At 50.2% G+C, this 25,698-nt stretch overlaps 1 long non-coding RNA gene across 1 annotated transcript in view; it reads left to right on the forward strand.

Moving 5' to 3' along the window:
- Window positions 1-24,796, forward strand: part of LOC144167607 (uncharacterized) — a 173,083-nt gene extending 148,287 nt beyond the window's left edge. The window contains exon 3 of the long non-coding RNA XR_013322055.1: window positions 23,673-24,796. This is a non-coding gene — a long non-coding RNA (uncharacterized LOC144167607). The remainder of the gene's footprint in view (window positions 1-23,672) is intronic.
- Window positions 24,797-25,698: the final 902 nt, after the last annotated feature.

Genomic DNA, 25,698 nt, shown 5'->3' on the forward strand with positions numbered 1-25,698 from the left:
GTGTGCCTCGGCGAGCGCTCGGGCTCGCGCCGCTCTCCTCTCCGCGTTCCTGTCCGGGTGGACGTTCCGCGGCAAGGGGACTGTGGTGACTCCGGACTAAGACATGACCGACCCCAGCAACCTCGCGCCCTCGGGCCCTCTTTTGCCTGACGTTTCCTCGCGGCCGCCGGACGTCGCAGTCATACAGCTCCGTCTGCCCACCTTCGTGCGCAAGAATCCACACGTCTGGTTCGCCCAGGTCGAAGCTGTCTTCGATCTGCACCGCGTCACCTCGGAGACTACTCGGTTTCGCCACTTGCTTTGCAACCTGCCTCCGGAGGTGGCTGATGAAGTGGCAGACGTCATCGGTGCACCTCTGAACGATGCCCCGTACCAGCGGCTCAAGCAGAGTATTCTGGACCGAACCACGGCGTCTGAGAGCGTGCGCCTCCGGCACCTGCTCACCCACGAAGAGCTTGGAGATCGCCGCCCTTCCCAGCTGCTCAACACCATGCGACAGCTTGTGGGCGCGAGCAACGGGGACTCCAACGGTGCACTTTTAAAAGAACTCTTCCTGCAGCGCTTGCCACAGTCCACTCGCATCGTTTTAGCTGCTGCAGGGGACTTGACCCTCGACCGCGCCGCCGAGCTTGCTGATAAAGTTCACGACGCGACTTCTCCCTCAGTCACCCCCCTCGCTTCGACAGCAGAGTCATCGGCCATTTCCCGCTTAAAGACTCGGATCGATCAACTCGCCGCTTCCATTGAAGCGCTTCGGACGTCCTCTGATCGCCGATGCGGCTCCTCTCCACGTCCTAGCCGCCGTTCGTCTTCCCCGGGTGGTTCTTGTTCGCGCAGCCCTCGAAGCTCGGCTATCTACTGGTACCATCGCACTTTCCAGCACCGCGCCCGTCACTGCACTTCCCCATGCAGCTGGTCGGGAAACGCGCCGCGAGATCACTAATGGCGGCAAGTGACCTCGCCTTACAACCCGGTCGCCTTTTCCTGGTCATGGATCGCATTTCTGGTTTGCGCTTCCTTGTAGACACGGGTGCTGAAGTCAGTGTACTACCGGCCACCAAGGATGAGCGTACTTCTAAGTCACCTGGACCTACACTTCGTGCAGCGAACTCTACCTCTATTGCCACGTATGGTCTGCGGTCCCTCACCCTCGACCTTGGTTTGCGACGCGCCTTCCGGTGGGTCTTCGTAGTAGCCGACGTCAATCAGCCCATCCTCGGCTCCGATTTCCTCACCCACTTTGACCTAGATGTCAGCATGCGTCACCATCGCCTGATTGACAGCAAGACGCGCCTTTCCATCCTGGGCATACTGTCTACTGTCGCTCCAACTGGCATCCGCACGCTGCTTCCCTCATGCCCGTACGCAAGAATCCTCGAAGACTTCCCTGAGGTCACGAGACCCTGCAACTTAAAGCAGCCGCCCAAGCATAGCGTTACCCACCACATCGTCACGCGTGGTCCACCAGTCGCAGCTCGGCCGCGCCGCCTCTTCGGTGAGCGTCTGGCGACTGCTAAACGTGAATTCGAGCACATGCTGGAACTCGGTATTATCCGCCCATCGTCCAGCAACCACGCGTCTCCACTGCATATGGTTCCTAAGAAGAGTGGAAACTCGCGTCCGTGCGGCGATTACCGGGCGCTCAACGCTCAGACTGTCCACGACAGCTATCCCCTACCCCACATCCAGGATTTCACAAGCCACTTGGAAGGGTGCACAATCTTTAGCAAAGTGGACCTTGTCAAAGCGTATCACCAAATCCCCGTCGAGCCTGCCGATATCCCGAAGACGGCCATCACTACACCTTTCGGCTTGTTTGAGTCTGTGCGCATGCCCTTTGGGCTACGCAACGCAGCTCAAACATTTCAAAGGTTCATTGTCGAGGTGACGCGCGGCCTTGCGGCTGTATTTGCGTACATCGACGACATCCTAGTCTCGAGTCCTACTCCACAAGATCACGAGCGTCACCTCCGAGATTTCTTTGAACGCCTTCAACAATTTGGCCTGGTTGTCAACGCCCAGAAATGCGTCTTCGGGACGTCCGAGCTCGAGTTTCTGGGCCATCACATCTCGGCGCAGGGAATTCGTCCTTTACCCTCTCACGTTCAAGCCGTGAAGGACTTCCCCGAACCTACCAGCCTCCGCCAGCTTCGTGAGTTCCTGGGCCTGGTGAATTTCTTGCGACGCTTTATACCCCACTGCGCCGAGCTTCTGCATCCACTGACTGAGCTTCTTCGCACAACCAAGAGCTCCTCATCCGCGATTTCCTGGTCTCCCGAAGCTCAAGCCGCTTTCAACGCTGCTAAACAAGCCGTCGCCGACTCGGTGCTTCTCATCCACCCGAGAACCGACGTGCCCACTCGCATCATGGTAGATGCATCCAGCGTTGCAATAGGCGCTGTTCTCCAGCAGAGAATCGACTCCGAGTGGCACCCGCTGGGTTTCTTCTCTCGGAAGCTCCAACCTTCCGAGACGCGCTACAGCGTTTTTGGTCGTGAGCTGCTCGCCATTTACGCCACCTTCCAGCACTTCCGGCACATTTTGGAGGGCCAGTCCTTTCACGTTCTTACGGACCATAAGCCTCTGGCGTATGTTTTCCGTACGAACTCCTCCAAGTACGTTGCACGGGAACTCCGTCAGCTCGCCTATATATCGGAATTCACGACGGACATTCGGCACATCAAAGGCACCGACAACGAGGCGGCTGACGCGCTTTCACGCATTACCTCCATCGGCAGTGCTGCATCTGCTGTGGACTGGGAACGCCTAGCTCAGGCTCAGATTCAAGACCCTGAGCTGCAAGCACTGCGGGACCACCCGGGTTCCCTTCGTCAACAACTTGTGCCTCATCCGTTCGTGCCTGGCTCACTGTGGTGTGACATGTCAGCGGCGGCGCCTCGACCCTTCGTTCCGGCTGCCTTTCGTCGTGCTGTGTTTCACTCGCTCCACGACATCTGCCACCCCAGCATCCGAGCCACGCAGCGCCTCATCACACAGCGGTACGTCTGGCCGAGCATCAACGCTGATGTCCGCCAGTGGGCCCGTTCGTGCCTCGCTTGTCAGACAGCCAAGGTGACCCGCCACACGAACACCCCAACGCAGCCTTTTTTGCCACCTAGCTGTCGCTTTGACCACGTCCATCTTGATTTGGTCGGACCATTTCCTCCCTCCCGTGACTACCGGTACATTCTCACAATGATTGACCGCTTCACCCGTTGTCCCGAAGCCGTACCAATTCCGGACATCACGGCAGAAACGGTCGCAAAAGCCTTCGTTTCGACATGGGTTTGCCGTTTCGGCTGCCCCGGCATTGTTACCACGGATCGAGGCAGGCAGTTTGAATGCACCCTGTTCACTTCCCTCAGCCGCTTGCTTGGCACTAAACACTGCCGCACCACAGCATACCATCCCTGTGCCAACGGCATCGTTGAGCGGCTCCATCGCCAGCTAAAAAGTGCTCTCACTGCGCGCTTGGATAGAGAGCACTGGGTTGATCACCTGCCTGTAGTGCTTCTTGGCCTGCGTGCCGTCCTTCGTCGTGACCTCGGCTGTTCAACTGCTGAACTTGTCTACGGCGCACCCCTGCGGCTTCCTGGCGATTTGTTCGTCCCTACGGCCTCCTCGCCCCAGCCACTTGAGTACCTCCAATGCCTGCAGGACTGCATGCAGCACCTGCGACCGGTCCCACCTCGGTCTTCAGACCACCGCATCTTTGTGCATCCCGACCTGGCGTCTTCGACACACGTTTTCCTCAGGCGGGACGCTGTAAAGGCGCCTCTTAACCCCTCCTACGATGGGCCGTACCGTGTCCTTAACAAGACCCACAAGTCCGCCACCATCCTCTTGAATGGCCGCGAAGAAGTCGTCTCGTTGGACCGCCTCAAACCGGCCTACCTCGAGACGCCACCCAACGAACTCCGCGCAGACATCGCAGGCCTAAACACTCCACTGCTCGCCCCCAAAACCAACGCCCGCCAGCCTCGCCGTCGCGTCACGTTCGACATTCCGTCTGGGCGGGGGGCCCTGTAGCGCCCTCTGGTTAGCGCTCTTAGCCGGCGCCTTGGCGCCGGCTAGAAAAGAGGAGAATAAAGAGACGAGCGGCGCGTGCTTGGTGCGCCAGCACGGCACGGGCAGTTCGATTCCGAAAGCCTGCCACGCTGGTACTTTCTCTCTTGCGCTGCGCTGCGACCCCGCGGTTCCCGACAAGGTCATTATGTAGGTCATTGAGGGCATCATGTACAGCAATCTTGAAGCTCGCAGAATCAGGTAAATCGGCGATGGAGGCAGGAAGGTGGTTCCAGTCATTGCTAGTTTTAAGAAAGATGGCATCGGGATTCATGTTAGAATGGCTTCTCACTACGCCTACTTTATGCCTGTGTTCAGAGATGATATGTACGAGGCACGAGTGAAGAGTGTTCGCTTTTCACTCGTCCCTCGTACATGTGACCAACCCTGAAATGTGTTGATGACATTGTACCTTAGCGAAGTGCGTGCGCACGAAGTTCCCGATGCCAGATTTCGCTGTGTTTGAGGATATGGAAACGAAACACGAAGGCTTCGTCTTTTCTCTGTACACCCACACACATTCCCACTTATGATGCCATTGTTCTCTCAACTTATGTAAAGAGCAGATCGGTCTCATTCATCGGGCCCACAAAGCAGCAGAGGCCGTTGGAGCCCTGCACCAAGGGTAGCACCACTGCTGACCCCGTCTGGAACTGTGGCACGAGGCACAAGACACCGGTGGAGTGTCGCCAAACCACTAAAAAAATATAAACGTTTCCCCTCCTCCCTCTTAAGCAAAGAAAATACGAGGGTTCCTGGCGTTTCTATAAGGCTTCTGTGGCCATCCACCTTCAGGGTTTGGAGTCTAACCTCTTTTTTTCATGAGCAGACGCCGTTAACGGTGACAGCTACACCACTATTGTGTTCGTTACTAAATACAACAGTGTGAAATTATGAATCTGCAAACTGCGATGACAAAAACCTCCTCCTGATTTTACGGCAGATTTCACTTCGCACCGCAAGTTTCACTCTCCAGCAGGTTATTTCTCTTAAACTGGGGTTTTGTTTCAGTCTTTAACTGTGCTCTTAAACAATTTTGCGGTTATGCTGGCTCTGTGAAGCACTTTTCTTCATATGACCCCAATCGTTTCGTGCTAACCTGGTGATCAGTTAACGTTTCAACCGTCATTTAAACATCAGTGCTTAAGGAAAATGAATGGGAGAGTAACAGCATCAGAGGTGAGAGGGAAAGAGAAGGGAGGCATTTACTTGGCAGGGACGCCAGTCGACTATCGTCTTTCGTACACATTTGAAAACACGGCGATTTTTTTTTTCTTATTAGAATTTTCTTGTCCAGCTGCTATCTTGGTAAGCACACCTTTACTCTGGGAGGTACTCGATTCTGTCGTGTAAAATAAATGCGATCAAAAGATTATATTTCCGCGAAGACGTCTGAGTATCTGCGTCTAATCAAGGGGCACGTATTTTTGTTCACAGAGAGAAAGTCACGCAAGCTTTTCTTAACAGCGTGTTGGATAAGCCTATTGCACGCCTCCCCTCCATTGCGACTTGCGTACACTCTCTCCTCTTGTTTCTATCGCGTCTCTCTCTCTCTCTCCCACTCCCCGCGTCCCCGCGGGAGACGCTCAGTTCCAAAGCTTCTTCGCAAGGGAGGAAACCGGATTACGTACTTTTCGAGAGCAGCTTACGTGCAGGGGGCCCATTTGCTGATGAATGCGTCGTTATTGATCTGCGCCCTCTGCACGCAGTCGCTGCAGTCGCTGCAGCCGCTTCTGCCGATGCTTACGCATCCTTAATCTGGCCGTGTCGCGTAAGCGTCCCCCCACGTTACAGAGGACGTAGGGCTCGTTAAGAAGATTGGCTGCTGCTGCGCCCTCGGATGTACAGGTGGCGTCAGAAATGCATGGCGCAACAGTCATGGGGTGGCGAAATAAAGAAATATCACCGAACCTCCCAGCAGAACTTCCCGAAGTTGTTTTTTCTACTTGCTTGTTTTCTCAACGTATTACCTGCGCACTAAGCTGATGTTCTTCCCTCGATAATTTTTGTTTCTCTAATTTAGATGCCAAGTAACGAAGGAGCAATTTGCGAGAAGGCAGCTAGGGCTAAATGTCTGCTGCATGCGAGGGCACGAGAGCTGGCGAATTCCTAATACGTAAGGCGCCGTCTAGTGGGCGTATGGTAGTACGTCAGAGAACTGCCTCCATATCGTACGGTTTGTGTGTCCTTCGCGCTGATTGGATGGTCGGTCGCTCTAATCGCATATCTTGTTTTGCTCCGAACCAGGGATGGTGCGAGCGCGTGCACCGCTGCTTATGGAAATCGAGGCGCTCCATAAAAGAGGATAGTCTAATGGAGCACTTAGAAGCCGCTTCAGCTCGCCGAAAAAGAACGTAAGTTGGAACAGTTCACAAGCAAAATGTCGTGACGCAAAGCGGTGCTCATGTGAACGCATGCAGATCCACCCATGTTGGCTTCTCTCGTTTATCACGATGCGCCTCCACTATGGCTGCATACGAAAATTGCTTCAGATTTTTTGTATGTATACGACAGTCCCCTCTATTGCTGCTGTGACAGAGCGCGAATGGATGAGGCTGAAGTGCAGCAGAGTTCTTAAGTGTCGAATGACAATGTTACAGACGATAACATACCTCGTGCGGCGATGCGGGGTCGATTAATATCGGCAGACGCACGACAAAGTCGAGCTCCACTCACTGAGGCTGAGAAGGCTTATTGTCGCCAACCTCTGATGCAAGTTCCCATACCTTGTAGGAACATCCAACCGCTTATGACGCCGTGCGGTGTACAATCACCTCCCACCAGTTTTCGTCCTTCACCTCCGCACACATATCACTAGAATGATCTGCAAGCTTAAACACATCGTCGACGCCCTGCTATTCTTTCAGCTCATCCACGCGCCCTGTATTTAAGTCAACAACCATGCTTGTGCACTTCCACCAATCATGCACTACTATACTAAGAGACGTTCATCCGCTTAACGAACGAACTGGGCACGGCCGCCGGAACCTGCGCGATAACATTCAAGGTGACGGCGGACTTGCATTTGGTTTGTTGAACTAGGTACAAATTTGCTTCCGTGCCCGCATTCTTATCGGTGGCTACACGTTCCTTAAATCGCTGCTCAAAGGACTATATCTTTAAGGCTTATCAGGCTCTCTGGCTTCAACCACCACTCCCTTCCAAAATTTTGGGATAACAAGCTAGTGGCATCAACGTCTTCACACCAGCTGTACTCTCTGTCTATTTGGGTGCGTGCGCGTCAGTGTTGGCATGTGAATAAGAATAAACAAAAACTAAACAGGGTATAGGAAAAGGAAGAGAAAAAAATGAGAAGGAGAGAAATCAGGAAAGAAGGTGAGATGGATGGATGGATGGATGGATGGATGGATGGATGGATGGATGGATGGATGGATGGATGGATGGATGGATGGATGGATGGATGGATGGATGGATGGATGGATGGATCGATGGACGGACGGGTGGCCGGGTGGACGGGTAGATGGGTGGATGGACGGACGGATGGATGGATGGATGGATGGATGGATGGATGGATGGATGGATGGATGGATGGATGGATGGATGGATGGATGATTGATTGATTGATTGTAGGGTTTAACGCGCCGACGCAACGCAGGCGATGAGGCGCGCCGTAGTGGAGGGCTCCGGATTAATTTTGACCACCTGGGGATCTTTAACGTGCGCCGAAATCTCGCACACACGGGCGTTTTTGCTTTTCGCCTCCATCAGAAAAGTGGCCGCCGCGGCCGGGAATCGAACCCGCGACCTCGTGCTCAGCAGGGATGAATGGATGGGTGGGTGGGTGGGTGAATAGATGGATGGGTGGATGGAACGGACGGACGGATGGATGGAGAGAGAGAGAGAGAGAAAGAGAAACCTGAGAATGCACGCTTAGACATTTAGAGTATGTCACTGGATGTAACACGTTAGAGCATTTGCTTCACGTGAAAAGGACATTTGCTGAAGTTGTCAAGTTGGATATTTGCTAGGCTTATTTTGACCCCAGGTGCCACGGAAAAGATTCTGCAGAGTGTTCCGTTTACCGTTTTCGTCCTAAACCAAAGTGCCGCCGCTGTCCGATGCATGCCAGAGCTTCGGGCATCTCCATCTGTGCGTTGCTGGAGCACTTTACCCGGTAATCTGTTGCGACGTAATGCTTGCTCGCAACACCTCGATTTACGATACTAAAGCCGAACTTCGGCTCCAGTCATGCTTTGAGAGCGTTTAGAAGTGATTGGCTTTGGAGAGCGTTAAACCAGAAACCTGTCTCATGCAGTTTTCTGTCTTTCGCGGCTTACGAACGTTTACGTGTGGAAAACTTTCACAGGCTGCGGTAAGGGCCTTGCGTGCAAAGGGTGAGGTGCGAAAATCCGTCAATGGTAGTTACCACCTTGTTATCCTGGTAGACACCCTGGCTCCTTCCAAAAACTAGTTTTGAAAAACACCTCGGTGGTTTACTGAACCTACGTGAGGGTACCCTGAAAGCAACAATGTGGTACGAACCACCAGTGTAGTCATCAACTGCAGTGCGTTATCAAAGCAACAACGCTATAAAAAATATTTGTTCTGGGTCTCGCTCCTGAACCCATGCAATGCATAATGTGGAAAGCTAAACAGATTCCCTCTTACATTTTAATTAAGAAAAGCCTTGTAGCCGGCATCCTCAACACCTTTGTCACGGCGGGCAAAGATTTCTACAAAAAAAACCTACAAGACCTTAGAATGTCAGACATAACAAAAATGTACCGCAAGAACAAAGCCCTGTTCGTGAGAAATAAATTCATGATGAGCGTTTAGCTTTTGTAAAGTGAGGCCTTGAGCTGCTCTCGAGGTCTCAATTGAGGAAAGTGCGATCAGGAGCTCAATTCTTTAAAAAAGGGGCTTCGTTTTGATTGATTGATTGATTGATTGATTGATTGATTGATTGATTGATTGATTGATTGATTGATTGATTGATTGATTGATTGATTGATTGATTGATTGATTGATTGATTGATTGATTGATTGATTGTGGGGTTTAACGCGTCGACGCAACGCTGGCGATGAGGCGCGCCGTAGTGGAGGGCTCCGGATTAATTTTGACCCCCTAGGGATATTTTTTATTGTGCGCCGAAATCTCGTACACACGGGTGTTTTTGCTTTTCGCCTCCATCAGAAAAGCGGCCACCGCGGCCGGGAATCGAACCTGCGACCAGGACGTCGTTTTGAAGCGACGCGGCGTCTCCATGCAAATGCATGTGTTCTGAGGTTCGCCTCAGAACACATGCTCCTCTCTTGGGCGAAGAGAGGAGCAAATCGCATGCGGCATGCCGAGGTGCGCCGCGAGTAAACTGGAGAAAAGCGACGCCTACTGCCTGCCGTCTTTTTGTGCGTCGCTTTGCGCCTGTTTACTAGCTGTGCACCCCGGCATGCCGCATGCGATTTGCTCCTGTCTCCGCCTCTGAAAGTGACGCCCCTGCCTCAGAACACATGCATTTGAATGCCGACACCGCGTCGCTTCAAAATGACGCCCCTTTTTTGGAGAATTGAGCCCCAGAATGCCGACACAGGTACAAGTTTTGAAAAGAACAATTTTGAAAGCACCTGCGTGAGTCCGTGTAGCAAAGTTGTATTAGAGCACACTAGGAAACAGAGATTTTGTAAATGCCCCGCCATGAATCGGTTTACTGGAACCTTCTTGTCTTTTCATTTTTTTTGGGGGGGGGGGGGGGGGGAGGGGGGGACACAGACTCATGCCGGTAGTGACGTACCAAGTTGCAAATGGTAATGGGAGTTTTCTTTTAACATGGGCTTGCGCCACATCCAGGGACCATTCGTGCACCTAATCATTGTCAAGACGTCAATGTCTAGAAATTCCACGCGGAGCGTAATTAAAACGAATTCCTACAAAATATTCCGGGTCAACAGCTTCGTCTGGCATTGTGAAAAGTCGGTTATATACAGCGGATGAAAATCCGGTTGTTACTGTCTAACAAAGGTCGGCGTAAACATCGGAAAAAATTGTTGTTTCGAGAGTATAGCAAAGTCATGATTAGAAATGTTTCAGCGAACTTCTCAAGAATAGTAACTTAGGGCAGGACGTGTGACACTTCCTTTCTTCGGAACGACCAAAACAAATAAGTCCTGATGCATAATCCAGATGTTTGCTCCAGAGAATTTATGGATGTGTTTAAGAGCCGAGCTGTCCTAGCGCTGGCCTTGACGACAGTCCCTGCTGGTATCGTGCCATGCTCTCTATGGAAAAGATTTGTGGTGTACCTGGCTAAACGACAGTTAAGCGATAGAATTCGCCACTGTTGCGAGTTCCACTGTCAGTGGCAGGCTGTGAAACCTTACCTTGAAATCTAATTTACCCAGTATACGAGGACGAGCTAGTTGGTACTCCATCATTAAACAGTTTAGCCCCGCAAAGAAGACAAAGGACGTATACGCCAAAACTGGAGCTCCGTGAAGCTGGATTTGTTCATTGCGTAGCAAAAAAAAAAAAAAAAGGAAGACTTGTTACCCGCGTTGTGTTTAAAATTTTAGCGCGCTTTTTCTTGCAATAGGAACCACTAAGCTATGTTAACCCAACAAAAGAACCATTTTGTGGCTCTGAGCCATAGTCGAGGTGGCGCTCGTCTCTGTCAGCTGTGTCGTTTCGTTATGAGGACCGACATTAGGTGAAAACCAACGACAGGATCGGAAGAATGATATCCCACTAAGAACAGATTCTTGCTATTGGTCCCATATGATTACTTTGTATATAAAGCATGCCTACGATGACCAGGTATTTAACCTGTGTGAGTGACCAGGATTTCTTGTGTTCAGCGTGGTTTGCAGAACAGGCCTAATCATGGTCAACCACCGTCAGGCGCGAAGATTTTTTAGACGAAGGACGTGACACAAGAGGGCAGGCGCTAGCTGGCTTGCCATCGATGTCTCATCCTTCATAGGCTCGCATCCTTGTCGCATTCTTCCTAAGGGTAGTTGATAATGGAGTTCGAAATAGCTCGGTAGCGTACGTTATTGAGGCCTAACCATTTCATCACGCGCTGAGGTATTTCTAGGTATTTCTGGCAAATAACTCATTAAAAGGCTAAAACTCAAACCGCCGACATTATAAAGAACTAAAACGCTTAAACGCGCTTGTATTCCTGCTTTTGAACTTCTTTGTACGTTTTCAGGCATTAACAAATTTTAGATAGCCACGAAAAGCGACCCCAGAACTGTAGTTTTTATCCCTGTCCTTGAAGTAAGTGCGTGTAATTATGCGATAAAATAAGGACAAAGAAAACTAGAAGCATTCAGTTCTACATATCGCTGGACTCGCCTGGATAAACTTAAATTTGCTTTTTTTCTCAGCTCGGCTTAGACAGTGGTCCGTCCGGCTAAAGGATTTCGATCACTACAAAGAACTCCAAGCCTCTCATTCCCGGAGCGTATCGCCCACCCCTCACGCTATGCAGTTGTATCTTCATCAGCGTCACGCTTAGCAGGGCGGAAACCTCCATCATGCAGGGAAGATTAGGACCCGAGCCCGAGTGCGGTGTTCCTCTTTAAGCGCGCAGCCCGTAATCCAGATTAACGGCAGGTAACAGGACACGGCTGTCCACTATCGCGAGCACGCTCGCGACACAGACAAACTGGAGATCCGAAACAATAAGAGAGGAGCAGCGGAATTGCGGCTAAGAGGACTAAAGAAGCAACAAGAGGAGAAAGATTCTAACAAAGGAGGTATAAGAACTAGAAGAAGCCACGAAGCACGTAGACCTCCCTCCGGGGGGAAGAAGGAACGTGAAGGAAGACGGGCGTTCGGCAGTCAGAAGACATGGGGAGTAGGCGAGAGGGGATGCGGCGCCTCATCTCGGAAATAGGTGGTCCGGTCAGTTCTTCCGGCCCCGGGGCGGAAGTAGCTGGTAGGAGCTGCACGGCGGACCCATCCGTTCCCGCTTCCCGACTCGTTTTGGCGCTTTGGGCGGCGGTAATAGGGCGCCCTTGCCGCCAGGCGCGGCTTAGCGAGTCTCCGGTTCATTACTGACGCTTCTCACACCCGCTGCTCAGCCGTTGTGTCTCCAGCGCTATCCCCGATGAAAGTGACTCCACTCTGAGCGGCACACTGCCACACATACCAGCCAGCCAGCCAGCCAGCCGACGAGCAAGCAGCGCTACCACGTTCTTCTATTTTCCTCTCGTGACTCCTTTCCTCCATCTTTTCTGCTCTCCTTTTCTCATCCCGGATCTCCTGTCTCTACTGGCTTCTGTTGAAGGCACCATGTAGGCGACTTCGACCTGAGCGACGCACGCGGCGCCTCTTATCGGATGAGGGATCCGATGTACGAGCTAATTACGCCCGGATGCGTGGCTGCTGTTAAGAGAATGCGCGCCATTTGGGAAGGAAGCATCGGTCTCCCGGTGCTGCGGGAGGTAAATAGGGGCTTCGCTTATACACTTAATTTTCACGAAACAACAAGCGCGGTCACAACCGATCATTGCCGCGGCACGCTATGAGAAAGCATTTCAGAGTGTTGGTAATTAAGTTCCTTGGTGATAATTACCGAAACCTCCAATGGGCAACGACTGATTGCGCACTATAATAAAGACTAGTGTTAGGGAGCTGAACGAGCAGTCGTTATGGGGCCTGGGTAGGTTGCTTGTTACAGAAACGTACTTACGTGCAGTATTCTCTATGTAACGTATCTTAAACTGTACGAAATTTCCCCCAATTGTATGAACACTTGCCAATCTTCTTCATTACTGTCCGTTAATATGCTCAATCACTGCGCTACGAAAAAATTTACCGTCGTTTTACGTTGTGAATTGGAGGTTACAGGCAGAGTGGGGTGAGCAGTCTTGGTAATTCCTGTAGTAATTCTGGGTTTAGAATAGGTTATAGTTGCGTTAAAATGCGTAGACAAATTAGCAAGTCTACGTTAACCCAGCACAGAATTTCATAACGGTTCTACCGGTATACATGCAGTGGTAGTGCGAGCGCTGTTGATGTGCCCGTCGTAGATGTGTCCGCGCCTATTTTCATGCGTGTCTTTGCAGTGTATTCACCTGTGTTCCACATGACCACCATGCCATACTTTCTCTTCCGCAGTAGTAACTGACCTGATCGATATCTGGAGGGGAGAGCGGCCGACTTTAACATTTCTCGTCAACCTCACCGTAGCATTCCTAAGGGGTCTTATCATTGACCAGCGATACCGAATACTGCCGAACGGAAACTGCTACAGGACACCAAAAGATCGCGGTGATTTTTAATCTCCCTCGTGGTCGGAAGGAATCGCATGGCAGCGCTATTTGCGGTTATCCATTCAGCGTGACGAAATATCAACGGGTGAGGAGGGGATATCGAAAGATGAACCGAAAACACGCCGGCTGAAAATAAAAGACGGAGTGAAATTTTTTCGGTGTCACTCAAGTTTGGCTACGTGCTTTGAAGGCGAAAGCCTGTTGGTAACGGTGGTGGCAAAGCATTTATTTCAAGTAAAAGAGGTTCGCGCTAGAAATCGGGAGAAACCTTCAGTCCACGGCCTCTGCGGCGGCTGCCGTCCTTCGTGCTCTCTCCACCAACTGTTGCTGGTCATCCGAGTCCGAACTGCACAGCGCGGCCTCCCAGTCCTCGAGGGCGGGGGTGCGAAAAAAATTCACAGCATATCCACGGGGTGAATGATGATGAGTGGGCGAAGCTCCTGAGGGGAAATCATCGGTAAAACCGTGACTCTTCAGTGAAAGTTCGCCCACTACATCTGTGTCCGAACGTAACGTCTAGAAAGTCTCGCTTAAACCGCGCGTCGGCACCTTGGGGCTGAGCTCGCCTGATGCGTTTTGCAGACGCCTCACGAGCTCTCACTGCATCGGGGTCTGCCTGCCGATACGCGCGCTTTCTCGCCGCTTCCCGTTCTCTGACGTTTTGGAGATCCTCTTCGCGCCGCAGCCGTGCCGCTTCGCGTACGGCAGGGTCCTCGCGCCGTTGCCGTGACGCTTGGGCCTCTCGTTCTCGAACGCTGGGATCTTGGCGGCGTCGTCGCGCAGCCAGACGACACGCTTCGGCCTCCCGCTCTCGTACGGCAGGATCTTGGCGGCGGCGTCGCGCAGCTCCACGGAGCGCTTCTGCCTCGCGGGCTCGCACATCTGCAGCCTTATCCATCGGGCGACTCCAAGCGCGCGCCAACAGCGAACGGATTTTATTACAACGCTCCCCGCCATCTAGTAAACAATCCAAGAACTAAACTAGAGGTAGCCACGCCATCTAGTAAACAATCCAAGCGCATCTTTTCATCATATACAAGTACCGCCATCTAGTAAACAATCCAAGAACTAAACTAGAGGTAGCCACGCCATCTAGTAAACAATCCAAGAACTAAACTAGAGGTGGCTACATACATATGTCGAGGATGGACAGACCCACGCCCTAAGGAGCTTCGCCCCTAAAATGAGGGCTGCCGGTGTGTTTTGGCAAGAACACGTGGTGTGGTAGAGTGTTGGATGTTCGGTGTAGTTTGAGAATGTTGGGGGATATATGGTGGGGTGTTCGATATGCAGGATGCTAAGGTGGGTGTATGTGTTCGTCTGTAGTTGCCGCCAGGCTACAGCCTCCTCTCGGGAGAGCTTCTGGTAGGCACATCTTGCAAGGCAGTGGTGTTCCAGAAGTGCACAGTACTGCTACTGCAAAGGCTCTGGGTCACGGAGCGACTGGTGCGGTGCCCGGAGGGTGCATTGTCGGGCTGTAGCGTGTGCTCGCTCGTTTCCATCGAGCCCTGCGTGACATGGCATTCATTTTAGTACAGGGGGGTTTAGGGTATCCTTGTGCTTCTTCAGTAGTCGGAGGGCAGATATTGAGATGCGACCGTTGCCCTAGTTTCTGCATGCCTGTTGGCAGTCTGTGAATATGGGAAGTGGTTTATTCGAAGTTTGAGACGTCATCGCCAGTGCGATAGCCATTTATTCGGCTTCAACTATGTTTCTGGTTTTTACGGTCGCAGTGCGACTGCATCACCTGAGGCGTCGATGACGCTTACTGGTGTGGCGATTGGGGTGCGTAGTGGGCCGCGTCCGTGAATGGCATATGGGGGTGGTCAGGGTACTTCCCTTGAAGAAATTGTACCCACGCTAGTCAGCGCTGTGCGTGGTGCTCACAGCACATGTTGCGCGGGAGCGGGAGCAACCCTGATGAGCATACGGTGCCCTGCTGTGGCGGGTACCCCTTAAATATACGTGCCCTCGTCGACACAGGAGCCACGACATTTTACCGTCCTTAATTTGTCGTAATTGATTTTACCACATCTTACGCCACCTTAATCTAGTCTTCTGTTACCGCGATTCCACCTTTATCTACCTTATCTATTCCCCCATACTTTATCGTAATTCAACGTAATCCCACCTTACCGATCATTACCATCAATCAGCAACCAATCAGTAATCTATCTTAATTCGTCTTAATCTACTCACTCTATCTTAATGGCCCTAACTCCACTTCGACCCCACGTTACAAATCAGTACTATTAATAGCTAATCAATCGTTATTCTATCTTTATTATTCTTAATCTCACTGAATTATTCTAATTTTTCTCAACCCACCTTAATCGCCATAATCCCACCATAATCAACCTTAGTAATCATTGTTATCGTCCACTAATCAATTACCATTACATTTTGTAATCATTAATATTCCAACTATACACGGCTGGCATGATTTGGTTCGGTTTAGGCCTTGCTTGGGTTTTCGTTCCGTTCGTGTCAATTAAAGGTCACTTCCAATGAGACGTGCAATCAAAACTCGATTTAACGAAGTTGAGGGTATTCGCGAATTATTTCGTTAAGTCGAAAGCTTCGGTAAATCGAGTGAGGCAATTCTTAGTCACTTAATTCGGTACATTCGATTATATACTGTACTGGCATCCAGCAAGCTTATGCGGTGTTGTATTTGCGCATCGTAGATGCTCCGAAAAAAAAGTCTCACCCATGCGTATAAAAAAAGGCCGTGAAAATTGTTACCCGAACAAGAAAAGCCCCCGGGGGCCTACAAATTTATTTCCCACCAAAGAATTCGGTGATTTTTGCTTGAGTGCGCGTTGTAAGCAACGGCCGCATGGATGTCTCGTAAGTTTGTAGTGCGTCCAGTGCGTCCTCCGTATCCTCGTGCCTCCCGACAAACATTCGCAGCAGATGAAGGGCATCTATCCTTTGAAAGACATCGAAGCTCCCGTGCCGACACACGTTCAACGCCTTCGTCAGAGTCTTCAGCCGCCACTTCCTTCACGCTTCCTGCGAGCCGCAAGATATCTCCGTCATCCAAAACTTCGGTATAGTGACCGCGTTTGAGTCGGCGCTCACGTAGTCGGAGGAGTTTATCCCGACGGGCACTTCGTTCACCGAACGAAGGGGCCCACATGCATTTTCACGCTCGACGTGCACGGGACTCGGGTGGCTTTATGTCCAACACGCTCGTCACAAGGTTTAGTTGTCGCGCTTGCTTGCACACACCTCTTCCGCGCCCGCGAGTAGCAATGCTAGATGGACTGCAGGCTTAACAACTTGAATTTCACAAAACCCACAGGAGTTCTAACAGAAAACGACGTAAAAGAAGGCCGAAAGGACGGGAACTACCCGCAGAACGCTGGCGAACGAACAACACAAAGCACACCCTGAAACTTCCTACCGCACCCTCACGGTGGCTCAGTGGCTAAGGCGTTGCGCTGCTGAGCACGAGGTCGTGGGTTCGATTCCCGGCCGCGGCGGCCGCTTTTCTGATGGAGGCGAAAAGCAAAAACGCCTGTGTGTACGAGATTTCGGCGCACAGTAAAGATCCCCAGGTGGTCAAAATTAATCCCGAGACCTCCACTACGGCGCGTCTCATCGCCTGCGTTGCGTCGGCGCGTTAAACCCTACAATCAATCAAAACATCGAACCGAAACTTTTTTTCTCCTACCGCTGGCGGCATCTCGTGAATTCAACTCCAAATTACAACAACAGTTTTGCGCCGCGCAGTTTTGTAAAAGCGGGACACAGGTGCTCCTCGATGCTATCTTTGGCGCGCCATGAATTAATTTTGAGGCTTTTCCGGAAAATATACCAAAAAGCAACACTTTTAGTCTGCATTTTTTTGAGAAAAGGTTTGTTAAACCGGAACAGATTATGATATTGGTTTCGTTAGTTCGGCTTAAGAGGAGGAGGGGGAGGGATGCCATTAATGATGAAGAGAAGTCAGCCTGGCTTGCTACTCCACATGAACATGAGAGGGGCGAAAATGAGCGAATGAAGCGAAGACACAAAAACTCATATATACACTAACAAACGCAAACAAGCACACATAAACCGACAATCACAGAAACACACCCACACAGCACACGCACAGTAGTTAGGTTTAAGCAAACGTTCACAGGGTTTCGTTCAGGCGGGAGTCACGGAGAAATGACACCAATGCCCGTGTACTCCGTGTTGCCGCGGAAGAGGAGTGCCATGGACTGATGACGTTGTAAAGTTTCAGTGGTGCATCGGCACGCAGTCAAAGCATTGGGCTCTATGGGCGTCTGAGGGGGGATCGGGATATCTTCAATAAATAGGGACTTTCGTTAAATCGGGTTTCATTCAATCGAGTTTTTACTTATAATGTTCTCGCCCTAAAGGGACCACGCAGACTTAATGCAGAAGGCAAAAGTTTGGTTCATTCAAAAGATTCTCTCATTAGAACAACACTGAACCCACTTTTAACGCAAACTTCACTCAAACAAGCTATATATTTAGGATAAATCGATTATTATCGCTTAATATCGCCTAACGTAAATAAGTGCCACCCTAACTGCGGGACACAAATGATCCAGTACTCATTAGCTACCATGTTAAATACTGTTATCATTATAAAAAAGTGGCCGTTGCAACGCTTTCATTCAGACAATGGCGTGATATGATTTTCAAGCCCGATATAGCGTAATGAGATGTGTTTTCATGCTGTACCTGACATTTCTTATTTCTCGGATTTGAATTGAGCACTGAATTGCACTCGTTTTGTACTCCTCTTGCTTTGTACTACACTTGTTTTTGAACTAGTGCGCTAGTTTTGCACTTGTTTTGTAGCTCACTGCACTTGTTTTGTAATTCCTCTAGCCATGCTTGACTTGCTGCTCTGGGTGTAAGGCGGCCTGGGTACTTCGTGCTGTTCGAACAGCTTTTCTTCTGATCTTCCTGTAACATGGTCGCGAAATAAACTCAATTCAATTCAGTTAGACAAAGAGAATTGCCATGTGACCCATTAGCTCAATTCCCGTACTAGAACATATGACGTATTATGGGCAGCTGTGCGCTTGGCTGAGGTGAGCAAAAGCAAACGCAAGTTAGGCAGGGCTTATAAGCATGCGGAACGAGCTATTTTCACTTAAATTCAATGCATATTTTATAGCAGTATATATGGTTGGGTAAACACGAAAAGTTACGAAGGCACACGTAAACACAGAAGCACATTTGCGTACTGCGCGCGCTATGCTTGTTATGGCTGCACAGCAGTCCGGTGGTTTGGGGATACACTACACTGCCCAAATAGCTTAAGCGACAGTGTGTTACGTGAGCCTGTTTGTCCAGCACACCCAATGTTTCACGGAACAATTACTATTACCGTAACAATTACCGTAAAAAAAAATAGGCCAGGTGCAAATCCAGTCAAAAAGAAAGCGAGTGCAGACAGCGGGCCTGAGCGGCATTGTGGCGCCAGCTAGAAAACGGACGGTAAATGCAACAACAAAAGACGTTTCCCCATCCGCTGCAGTGCCAGTCAACATACTTAACATTCGTTTCAAATACCTGCCGTGGATACTTCATCGCTACGATATGAAACATACGATACTGTGGGAGAATTGGAATTTTGGCTTAAATTGTGTGATTTCTTACTGAATAAAGCATCGTTTGCTGTTGGACAAGCGCTGCGAACACTACAAAACGCCTAATCTTTCGAATGAAACAAACTTTTACGTATTCATGACCCCTCCAAAGGAGGCAACCCGGAGCAAAAGCAAACCATCCAGCGGCATATTTAGTTTTTTTATGTAATTGCCCCAACAGCAGAAGAAAACAAAAAAGGAAAGAAGCTGACTAACACGTAAGACTCGGAGGTAGCGAAGCGGTACGCAACCTTCTCGACCATCACGACGGTTTAAGTCTACGATCGCAGCTGATCTGCTCCTTCTTCGCTGCCGCGACAACCTTTACTCCATCATTGTTGCTATAAGTATGAGCTTCTTTCATTTTTATTGAAGTGATAATCATCGGACATTACCTTGGAGGGGCGTACGCTATGACGTTGACATGTCTTTGTCGATCCGAGCAAGTGTTCCTACGATTACGACTAACGCTAGAGTCTTTCTCGTGCCGAGTAAGTGTTGCTAGGAGTACGGAGAACGCCGCTTTTTTTGGCAATCTTGGCCAATCTCCCGAAGTGAGCATGCTTGGCTTGACAAACGTGCGCCGGGGACGCTGGGCAGTCACCATGAAGCACGAACACACGAGCATTTTCTTGATTTTCCTAACGTCGGGGTGGTAGCCCAAATCTTGACCGATCTCCCTAAGTATGGTTGGCTTGACAAACGTGTACAGAAGACGCTGGGCGGCCGTCGCGACGCACGCACACACGAGCGATAGGCATTTTGCTGGTTTTGTTAACTGCAAGGCGGTCGCCGCAAGGTCCGCACCCACGCGCGCGTGCTCGGAAATTTCTTGACATTTTTAACCTGGACACGAAAAATTACGATTTGCGAAAGAGCTTCGCGTTAAAACAGAAAAAATGTTTTTCTTTTTTTCTTAAGCTGGTTTTCGGAGTTTTAACACTGTATGTTTTTGTCCATGATTTTATGGCGCAAAATATACCCGGAAGCACAAGAGAAAAATATTGGGGTACTTTTCCGCATTTCGTCATTGTGTTCCTGACTATTTTTCGCGCAACGGAAGTGTGTAGAAGTTACCAGAATATTAACTTGCCCGACCTTCCGCTATAAATATTTGTTTTTGTTGTTCTACGCTGATTCTTTTCCATTAGTTGTACAACTCTAACATGAAGTCAAGGAACAATAGTGGCTGCACATCAACGACACGGAACAAAAATTAAAGAAGTCCAAAAAAGAACGACTGTCCGCTTTTTAACGACCCTCCGGCCCCGTGTTTTGAACTCAAAGAGGTGCTCAATTTACCCGGTTCATTGTGTATCTGCTGTTGTCCGTCTTCGTGCCGGCTGTGTCGCTGCTGTTGACCGCCCTTATACTTGCCCTGCGTCCATCTTCACTTCGGGCCTTTATGCCCTACAATGGTGTTACGAGCGCATGACCGGGGAAACGGAAGCGCCCTGAGCGGGTCTTCAAACTCATAGAAGTTCCTCAACCACGAGGCGATAACAGACTTTCGCTCAAGACGCCGAGGGAGCGCAAGTAAAGTGAAAGAAAGTAAAGCTCAAGGAGACAAACATAAACAGCCGAATTTTCACAAGACACTCCGTGTTTGTAAAGAGTCAGCCAGGCGAAATAGAAAGACCTGGGACGCTGTTACTCGATGACCGTGAGCTTATCTGTTGCCATCAGAGGAAGCTATGTGCTGGTTGAACCAGGGAAATTCTTTCGCGCGATGATGTAGTATTCCGCGTAACGCCTGTCACGCGGCCTGCGCCGGGATGTCAGATTACTCAGGCGCTCTTCAAGCGCTCCTGCAGCAATATCGCATCTTGCCTCGGAGCAGTAGAAAAATGAAGGCGATGTCGTGAGAGGTAAAAAGACAGCGATAAGCTCTGACGCCTTCGCAATGGCTGTTGGCACTCGGAGACCGTAAGTGCAAGGAAGTGAAGTTGAGAGCCGCAGACGCGAAACCAATTTAAAGACGACGGATAGGAAGGAGGACATGGTTTCTGCAACGAACGCGCTTAAAACGTACCTCAAGTGTAATTTGCAGCCATTGAATGACAAAGGAACAAGTTGAAAGTGATGATGATGATGGATTGATTTTATTGGCGCAAGGCCGACATGGGCAAAGAGCGCCAAACACAAAGTGATTTGATAGGAGAGAACACGAAATAAAATCAGTTAAAAACAATGAGCACGGCTGGTGTAAAGGGCCAGGGTGAAGAGCAAGAGTGGTTAAAAATTAAATAAGGTGGCTGGTGTATAGGACCAGGGGTAAAACTATGGGTGATAAGAGATGAGTTGTAAGAAATGAACTTCAGATAGGAACCTTAAGGTTCGCTGAACAGAGAACAAACAAGTTGAAAGTAGCCCCTGAGAGCCGAGCACAAAAACCTTGAGTCCACAATCTATGTTGGAAAAGGAAAGCATATACTACATGAAGCCATAAAAAAGAACTTGTTTAGCTTGGTAGTGTTTATGTGGAGAAGAAAAAAATGAGAAGGACATCGTCCACTGACCATCCCGAGCAAAATAGCGTGGGAGGAGCCGTTCGAACGTTCGAACAACTTTTAGTGGAAATAATAACCAGAAGGAAGACAAGGAACTTCATGATTAAATTGTACGAGCGTGAGTTAGTGTAAGAGGCAGAGCAATGCGAATGGGAAAAGAAAGATAAGAAAAAGTGTGATTTGAAGTAAGAGCCTTTATTACTTGGTGGGAGCGCTGTGCGCGGAATATATTTTTGAGACGACGGCATGCGGGCTCTCTCTCTCTCTCTCTCTCTCTCTTTCTTTCTCTCTCTCTCTCTCTCTCTCTCTCTCTCTCTCTCTCACACACACACACACACACACGCACGCACACGCACACGCACACGCACGCGCACACGCACGCACACACACGTGCACACGCGCAAGCTAGCACATGCGCACGCGCACACGCACGCACGCAAGCACGTGCGCCACGCACACGCACGCGCACGCGTACGCTCGCCCACGCCCACGCACACGTTCATGCACACACACACACGCCCGCGCGTCTGTGTGTGTGTGTGTGTGTGTGTGTGTGTTAGTGAGTGAGTGAGTGAGTGAGTGAGCGAGCGAGCGAGCGCGTGGGTGTGTGTGTTTGTGCGTGTGTGTGTGTGTGTGTGTGAGAGAGAGAGAGAGAGTGAGTGAGTGAGTGAGCGCGTGCGCGCGTGCGCGCGTGCTCACTCACTCACTCTCGCGCACAGCGCACAGCGCACAGCGCACGCGCGCTCACAGCGCACACGCGATATAGGCACAAGTTTAAGCAACCCAAGACCAACAGAGATTAAGTGGACAGCTTCGTGCGTCGAGTCAATGAAGATGAAAGTTGGAATAAAGCCAGCTTCAATCGCAGGCCAATCTCGATCACATCGCAAATCTCTGGCTTGCGTTTCGACGCTCCCGTAGAACCGCCGCCTTCGAATTATAAATATTCCGTGTTCTTTTGTTATTCAGTGCAGAAAGCCGCAGGATGCGGATCGGTAGCCTGCGCTTGATCATACGTCCGGATTTTCCCGCTTTCACATCTCCCATCTGAATAGTGCGATGCGTACACAAAGCCGGGATGGTCAGCACTTCACGCGAGTGCTACAAACGCCGGCCATTACGGCAACCGTCCGTTCAGGCCATCTGGAGGGTTTTCAAGGCCGCCAAGTAACGCAACCGCTCTGGGGGGCTAGAGCGGTCCATTCGAAGGCAGCGTACGACGGCCGTGGGTCAAGAAATCTCAAGCAGGTGCCGCATAGGAAGCCTAAATGAAGGAAGGGAGTTTGAAGAGATGACGTGATGCCCCCTCTCTTTGGACACTTCTGCTATGACTCCAGTACACTCGTTGTTAGTACGCTCCGTGATAAAGCAAGCACTGTTACTTCGGCGCAGATATAATCAGTATGGGCAAATGTCATTGAATTGCGTTTTAGCAGAACACTACAGTTGCGTTCAATTAGAATACGGTGTCATACGGGTAAGAGAAAAGCACTTCCCGGGCATTATGGTTTTAAAGAGTTTATTGACCAAAGGAAGGAACTAGGCCTGAGAGGTTTAGTGCGATTTGACGGAGACGCAATGTTTCTCAGCCTGATGCCTGTTCTCTACAGGCGAGCTCAAATTTAAAGTCGAGGCACTCCCTACAAGGCAAAGCATGTTCGGTCAACCAAGACTGACGTGTTGATCGTTTGTCTTCTTTCTTAGTTTTTAAAATGCTTACCAGTGTCTAAGACTGCTTGAATGACTACTTATTCAGACGGATTATTCAAGCCCTGACTACCTCACCCGTGACAGCCTTTTAGTGTAGTCAGTCGAGGCTGGCTTTTGAGTGCCCGCCTTGTTCCAACTCTTGCTCCCCAAAAGCGGTTCTCGTCAACACAGAATATCCCACACCAAACACAAATTCATTTCTTTTTTCGACGCAGCATCGTTCTTTTTCCTTATGGCCGGACCTTTTCTTCCCTAGATCTAATCGAAACGTCAACTCAACGCCATTCAATCACGTCACAGAAAATAAAAACAGACACGGGGGTAAACTGGCATGCTTCCTGGTTTCTACAGGCAAACAAACACACGCACACATACCAGTAAGGGGGACTTGAAATCAATCCAGCTCGCACGCGGAACGGCACGAGGGTCCTCTTCCTGACAGAAATCTGTCGGGCCACGAAAACGACTCGCGTCCACATTCTGCGTGTTCCCCATTATTCTCTGTCTCCCTATTTCTCCTTTTTTTTAGAAGCGGATGCTGACATAGGGTGTGTGCCTGTGTGCCGATAGCCAACTGGGGCACAAAGGAAGAAGGCCGAGAGAGACGGAGCAGTTCTGGTGGCGCATCCCTGACGGACAATGGTTCCGAACACGAAGGTGCTCTCAGCGGCGATTGTTTCGAGTGTTTGCACACAAGCGACGAAGACCTATACGCGCGCACGAGTGCCTTTGTCCGCTGGAAGGGCACGGTCGCTGCTTGCGCCAGCTGTCCGAACTGTACGTTCACCAGTGTGTGCCCCGCCTTATTATTTTCAGCCTCTGTCCATCCTCCTCCTCCACCTCATCCGGAGCGACACAGCATTCGTGTGTCCTACTAGATGGAATTACGCACTGTGCGAACTTGGGGGAGCGGGTGCTCATTGTGGTTATCATTACAAGGTGTCCACCACCAAGTAATCCGATGTGGGTGATCGATCTTGCAGAGTTGATGGGGAGTATGGCAACGGACAAGGTCACGGAAAACAAGATATGATTGCGTAGGTTGAAGCGGATGCTAGGAATAACATGAACAAAAGCGAGGAGTGTGTTAGCGTGCCGAAATCTTAGTAATCAGTGAAATGTTTTTGACGTTGTCGTTTTTGAGAGACAAAAGCATCAAAGCATGGCACAGAGAATAGGCAAAGGACAAGTCCCTGCGATTTACACTTGGGTGTTATTTATGGTAAAAAGTACACCGGGTAATGCTTGCTGTTTGTTTAGTTTAGGTAAAGTTCACTACATTTATTGGAAGAAAATGGGGCGGGTGTGGTTTAACCAATCATGATGGCCGACGAAACAGCTTGTTTGGGTTTCGCTGTCACCACCTGCGAATTGCTTTTTCGCACTTGTGTGTGTGTTGGGGGCGTCGAGCGTGCGATCATTGATCACGCGGGTGTTTTCCACTGGATTTAAACTCTCCGCTTCGGTCGATCTGCTAAGTGTGTCTTTAGAGCATCAGTCCGCACTTGCTGGTATCAGCCAACGTGCGTGGTCCTTGTCCAGCAAGCTCCAAGGGGCCGGGACCAACGCAAAATTTTCTTCGCCCCGGGATAGGCCTCAGTGCATTACCGTTCTCGTCTAGCCACGTTTACCACGCGCAGTAAAACACTTATCCAGGAAGTTATGTTGTATCAAGCGGTCTCGGCCTTGTTCTTGGTATCTTGCCTGAAACCGACAAGTCGATAGACATAGGTCCCTGCAGGCTGGCTCGTTGATGTGGCGCTGGCGTCACGTTCCTCGAAGTAGCGCACTGCCATTGCTAGCGTCTTGCGCGAACCCCTGAGTCGTCGCTATCCGACCTTCATCAATACGTTTCGGGCCACGGGGAATGTTACGGCATATGCCGTCGTAAGTTGCTCCGCAAGTCGCCCCGCGCGATTTCCGGGTGGCCTCGCCAGCAACTATGAGACGCTAATTACGGCTTGCCCACCGGTCACTCGCGGAATTTGGAACCACACCAGTAAGTGTACGTCGCCTCAGGAGGGTTTGCACGAGCTCTGCACAACTGCTCACGGAAAAAAAATTCTATCTTGTGGCTGTCGTTAAAACAATTCTACTGTAATGACATTTGCCAGATTTTTGGTTAGACTCGCACGTGAAGGTTAGAGGCAGTGTAGTGGAGCGAATACAAATGGAGAGAAAAGAGGAACTGCCTTTCTCAAGAAAGCGAGTAATCTTATCCCTCGTGTAATCCCTCCGCCTGCAGCCTCGTCTAGCGCAAGGCACTCTGAGAGCAATAACCTTAGCAAGAAATAGAACTTACAGCACAGTATATCTCGATGTAACAAACGGTTATTCGCTCTCTGGTATCAAATATGACCTTTCTAACGACTAAGATGGCAAAGGCTAGACGATTTTATGAGCGTGTGCGGCTTCAAACAATTATAAAGCTCACGTGTATCGTATCGCAATGATTGAATATTTTGCAATATATGACTAAAAATTCGCGCACTTCAAGCAGTTTTTATTGTTGGAAGTTTTCTTTTTTTTTAACAAATTTCCTGGGATTCGGATAT

Source organism: Haemaphysalis longicornis, unplaced genomic scaffold (genome assembly GCF_048455015.1).
Source record: "Haemaphysalis longicornis isolate Haplotype H1 unplaced genomic scaffold, Haemaphysalis longicornis Haplotype H1 scaffold_2, whole genome shotgun sequence".
NCBI lineage: Eukaryota > Metazoa > Arthropoda > Arachnida > Ixodida > Ixodidae > Haemaphysalis > Haemaphysalis longicornis.